General features: G+C 38.7%; 1 pseudogene; it reads left to right on the top strand.

The window, feature by feature from the left end:
• The first annotated feature begins 485 nt into the window (after positions 1-485).
• LOC110911820 lies at positions 486-2,382 on the top strand (annotated as a pseudogene).
• Positions 2,383-5,061: the final 2,679 nt, after the last annotated feature.

Raw genomic sequence — 5,061 nt, 5'->3', positions numbered from 1 at the left:
AAAGGGTTGGATTGACTAAAATACCCTTTTTCTTTATTTTAAATGTTGTCACATGTCCTAATCCTATTGCCTTCTACACTTCCTAGCCAAAATAAACTTTCTATTTGATCTTTTCCCTATATATAAATGATTATGTGAATGAAAAAACGATGAAATCAATAACACATTAACACAAGAGAATCGAAGATACAAGAACAACACATTCAACTCCAATGATTTACTTTTATTCAACTATATCAACATTGATTACAATGAAGAAAAGAAAACGAACTCAACTGTGACCTAACTAATTTTCCCTCTTTATAACAACCCTTAACTAACATCGCACAAGAAATGCCACATTCTGTCCTCTAAGTTTCTGTATTACCTAAAATACCCCCTCTACTTCTAGTACTTACTCAAAACATACTAAAACATATAAAAAAGAAACAGATTTAGAAACTTGTCACATTGGATGCTTCACCAAACTCATAAATATATGTCGACACACACTTATCTCTCCCCCTACCTTGTCTCCACCAAAAAAATACAACTTACAAACTTCAATTTTTCTCAATTGGGTTACCAACATATATAATGCAATCTATCCTTTTTATCCATCAAACAAGATCCACCCCGAACCACCACCACCATGCAGTAGCTTGTTGTCGATGATGACCGACTACTTAACCGGCGACTGGTTCGACTCACTCCCAGACTCTCTCCTCCTCTTAATCTTCAACAAGATCGGTGACGTCAAAGCGTTAGGCCGTTGTTGTGCCGTTTCCAGAAGGTTCCATTCTCTCATCCCCCTGGTCGATAACGTCCGTCGTTCGAGTCGATTGCGTTATCTCTGACGACGATGATTCTAACGCCTCCGCCTCTTCCCATAAATCTTCTAGTCTGTTTCGTATTGTATCGGGTGGGATTGTGAAGCCGATCCAAGCCTACGTAATCTTTTCAACCCGAAGCAGCATTATTTGTTGTCTGTTCAAAACCTTGATAATTGAGAGATGATTTAGATCAAGGAAGTTGTGTTACCCATCATTCTCCAACACAAGTGTTTGAAAACTTCAATGAGATTAAGTTTCTTAATATTGAGCTCCCGAGCGGGGAGTTAGGGATAGAGGACGAAGTTTTACTACGGTGGAGAGCCGATTTCGGGTCCACTTTGCATAATTGTGTGATGCTGGGGGCATCTACCGTCAATTATGTGGATAAACGTTCGTCAAGTACTAATCAGATCAACTCAAATTAGTGCGGGTGTGAATGCAAATGTAAATGATGATAATGGGAGATGCCAGAGTCATTGTACACAAACGGCGGGTTGAAGTTAAGGGTAGTGTGGACGATTAGTTCGTTAATTGCGGCGTCTGCAAGGCATTATTTGCTGCAGCCGATAATATCTGAACACAAGACGTTGGAATCGTTGGTGTTGACGGATGCGGATGGACAAGGGGTGTTGTGTATGAATAGAGAGCAGTTGGAGGAGTTGAGAGTGAAGCCATTAGCGGCTTCTTCGGCGTCGAAGAGGACTATGGTTCCTGCTTTGAATACGAGGCTTTGGTATGCGCCGTGTTTGGAGTTGCCGGATGGGACTGTGTTGAAAGGGGCTACGTTGGTTTGTACTAGGCCGAGTGATCAGTCAGTGCAACGGGAGGTTTCGGATGAGTTGTGGGTTTCGTCTGCGTTTGAGGAGCCGTTTGGGACTGCTGCGAAGATGTTGGTGAAGAGGAGGACTTATTGCCTTGAGATGAACTCGTTTTGATGTAAGAGTTCTTATGCGCTTTGCTTGTTATGTTGGATTTGATCTCTTGAAGCATGTTTTGTGTAGTATTATGCCTGCTTTGTTGATTGATATATGATTATAAAGGGTCAAAGTAGTTCACCGGTATTTGAACAAATTACACCGTCGATTGCAATGGGTCAAAGTTTTTCCAATCTGATTGAACATATATGACCATTTATTGAGCGACGAGTTTGAGTAAGTGAACGAATGAGACCATCAGTTGAACAAATCTGACCAGATTTGATAAGAATGTCTTATAGTTTAGTGTTTAGAAGTTAATAAGTTAAAGTATTAACCAAAATAGTTGAATCAAAACGCTGTGGAGCGACTCAAGCTTTTCAAAACCAAGTTTGAAACCCGTTCTAAGTTAGCAGCAAGTTTCATGATGATTGACCCGACCCAGAATAAGAACTGTCATGAAACATGTTTGGACCCGTTCTAAGTTAACTACTTTCATAGGAACGACGTGAAACATGTTTGGACCCGTTCTAAGTTAGCTACTTTCATAGGAACGACGATCCCTAATAATCAACACCAGTTATTTTTTATAAATATATACTCGTTTTGTTTTATTTTCTGTTCTTGCAGATATCTTTCTGAATGCCCTGGGAGAGAAAAAAACACAATTTTGTTCTGCATTTACCTGTAATGAATATATGTGGCTTCTATGGAATCAAAAATGGTGCTTACCTCCTTCCTAGAAGAGCTTCTGCGAACCTATCTGGTAATCGAAACCTTTTTTTCTGTGAATATTTGTAGGTATAAAATATGTTGTGTTCAAACAAGTAAAGGTTATGTACAAACTACATGGCTTTATGAATCATGTAGATTATGTATGTCTTGTTGTCAAAATGTCGTGTTCGAGTGTCCAAGCAGGTGTCGTCTGTAGTAGACTGGCTGATGCTCTCTGTTTAGTATAATGTAATATCATTTACAAGATGCAAATACTATTTCTTTCTATCATGATTTCATGTATTAGTGTTTTGGTTTTTGGATATACATGATATGCCGTCCGTCAGGTTGGGTGTAGGGCGGCTCAACGAGCGTGTTCAAGTTGAACCAGCAATGCAGCATAACCTCGGGCTTGAGTTGATAATCATATGAGCCGAGTCATCTATACCAATTTTGATAATTGTGTAGGTTTTGTTTTAGTATAAGTATCAAATATCAAGTTACAACAAGTTGTAATTTCCCCAGGGATATGGTGTGGTATAAATTCTGCAAGGTGCAGCGGTGCAGGAGTATTTAAGAATAAGTTAGTTTGTCGTTAAAAAAAATGTTAACCAACTATTCGGCTTACACATATAGTTTCAGGTTTCAAACCATAAAGCAAACGTTAAGGTTTAACCGTCAAATTGTTAAAAACAATACCGTATGTGTTTCAAAGCGGTGACTCTATTTAGTTAGGGAAGTTCGGTTGATTTCACGGCTTATGAACACCCATACTCCAATATAAGCTCAAGCTTGGGCTTCACTTCCAGGGGCGGCCCGGAGGCGACGGCTCAGGGCCCAAACCCTCTGTGGACCCAAAAATTTATTTATTTTTTTAATAAAGTTACGCTATAAAACTTAGAATATGTAAGTACGGAATTGAAAAATGACAAGATGAGGCCCATGGTCTGGTGGTTCTCATGTCATTTTATTAGCAAGTAGTTCTTGGTTTCTAATCTTGATAGCTTCATTTTTAGTTTTTTTTTTTTCTATATGTTTGTTACCTATGCATTAAATGCAAATGACATTAATTGACTAATTTTGTGTTACGTTAAATCAAAATGGGAATCGTAGTTATTTCTCAAATCTAGTTTAAAAAATGCTTATTTATATTACTTTCTTAAAATATTATTCAATCTATAATTAGTTTTGTGTGTTCCATTTTTGATGAAAAAAGTCTTATTTTGTTTTTTTTCTCTTTCAACTCTGTGTATTTTCTAAATAAATTTGGGTAGGTTACGATGGTTTTATATGATCGTAAATAACGATTTTTAAAGTTACGACGTAACTATTCCACATTTTCTTGATTTACCCTTACAACGTGTTTTCTTTCTACGTTTTGTTGTCCAAATGCGCGTGATGTGCTTTTTATCTACGTTTCCACGTAAAAAAGCAACCCGCCGCAACAAGCAGGTGATTCCACAAATTTTTAATTCATTTTCTTATTTTAAAACTTTTTTGTATATTCTTTTTAAGAAGTTTATATTTTTGGGGCCCGTATTTTATCTTCGCCATCGGTTGATAGTGAGTCGGCGATCCTGGGCGATTAGGGTTTCTTTTCATTATGACGGGCAGGGGAAAGTTCAAGGTAGATCAATGGTACGATGTGCCGTTCAAGACAAGGAATAGGCATCAACAACAACAAAGGAGTAATGATTACGAGTCGATCATGAAGTTTTTCGTTTCTAATTTGCCGCCTCGGTGTTCTTCTACTGATTTGGTATCTATTCTTAAATCTTATGGTACGATTCAAGGTACGTACATTGCGAAAAAGTATGATAAACTGGGTAAGCGATTTGGATTTGTATCGTTCAAGAAGGATAGGAATATGGGTGATTTGGAAGACCGTCTCAAGGACGTGTGGATAGGTACGTATAAACTTTACATAGTGTTGGCTAGGTTTGTTGATGGGGTTGATTTGAAACATAAGGAGAATATGGCGTGGCAACCGGTAACTGTTAATGGGGATGAGGGTGGTATCAAGCATACAGAGAATGAAACGGGTACGGTGGATGTTCAAGCTGGCTCTTCGGTTGATGCGGGGAGAACGTTCAGAGACACTTTACTCAATAAGGAGCCTAATATGGAATCGGTTGTTGTTACGGTGGATGACGAAACTATAGCTTTTGAGCAATGGTTTGACAGGGGGCTCATTGGTCAAGTAAATACGTTGCATGCACTCACGGGATTGAAGACATGGCTTAACAAGGTGGTGCAGGTTCGGTTTATGATCATGTACATAGGGGGCTTTCATGTTATGGTTGTCTTTGAGAATGTGGAGGATGCAACGAATTTTATGGGTAATGAAAATATGTGGAAAGAAACGTTTCAATCGCTAGCGGTTTGGAAGGGACAACAGTTGGAGGTAGAAAGAGTTGCGTGGCTTAAGTTTCATGGCGTTCCGTTGAATATTGCTACTACTCAGGTGTTCGATACTATTGCTTTGAAGTTTGGGTCGGTGATTCAGACGGCGCAATTTCCAGAAAACGGGGATGACGTGTCTTATGCTTATGGTGGAGTACTTTGCAAACAGTCTGAAAGAATACACAAGTTAGTATCCATACAGTGGAAAGGAAAATTGT

The sequence above is a fragment of the Helianthus annuus genome, chromosome 15 (assembly GCF_002127325.2).
Source record: "Helianthus annuus cultivar XRQ/B chromosome 15, HanXRQr2.0-SUNRISE, whole genome shotgun sequence".
NCBI lineage: Eukaryota > Viridiplantae > Streptophyta > Magnoliopsida > Asterales > Asteraceae > Helianthus > Helianthus annuus.
This window is presented reverse-complemented; position numbering and strand designations above follow the sequence as displayed.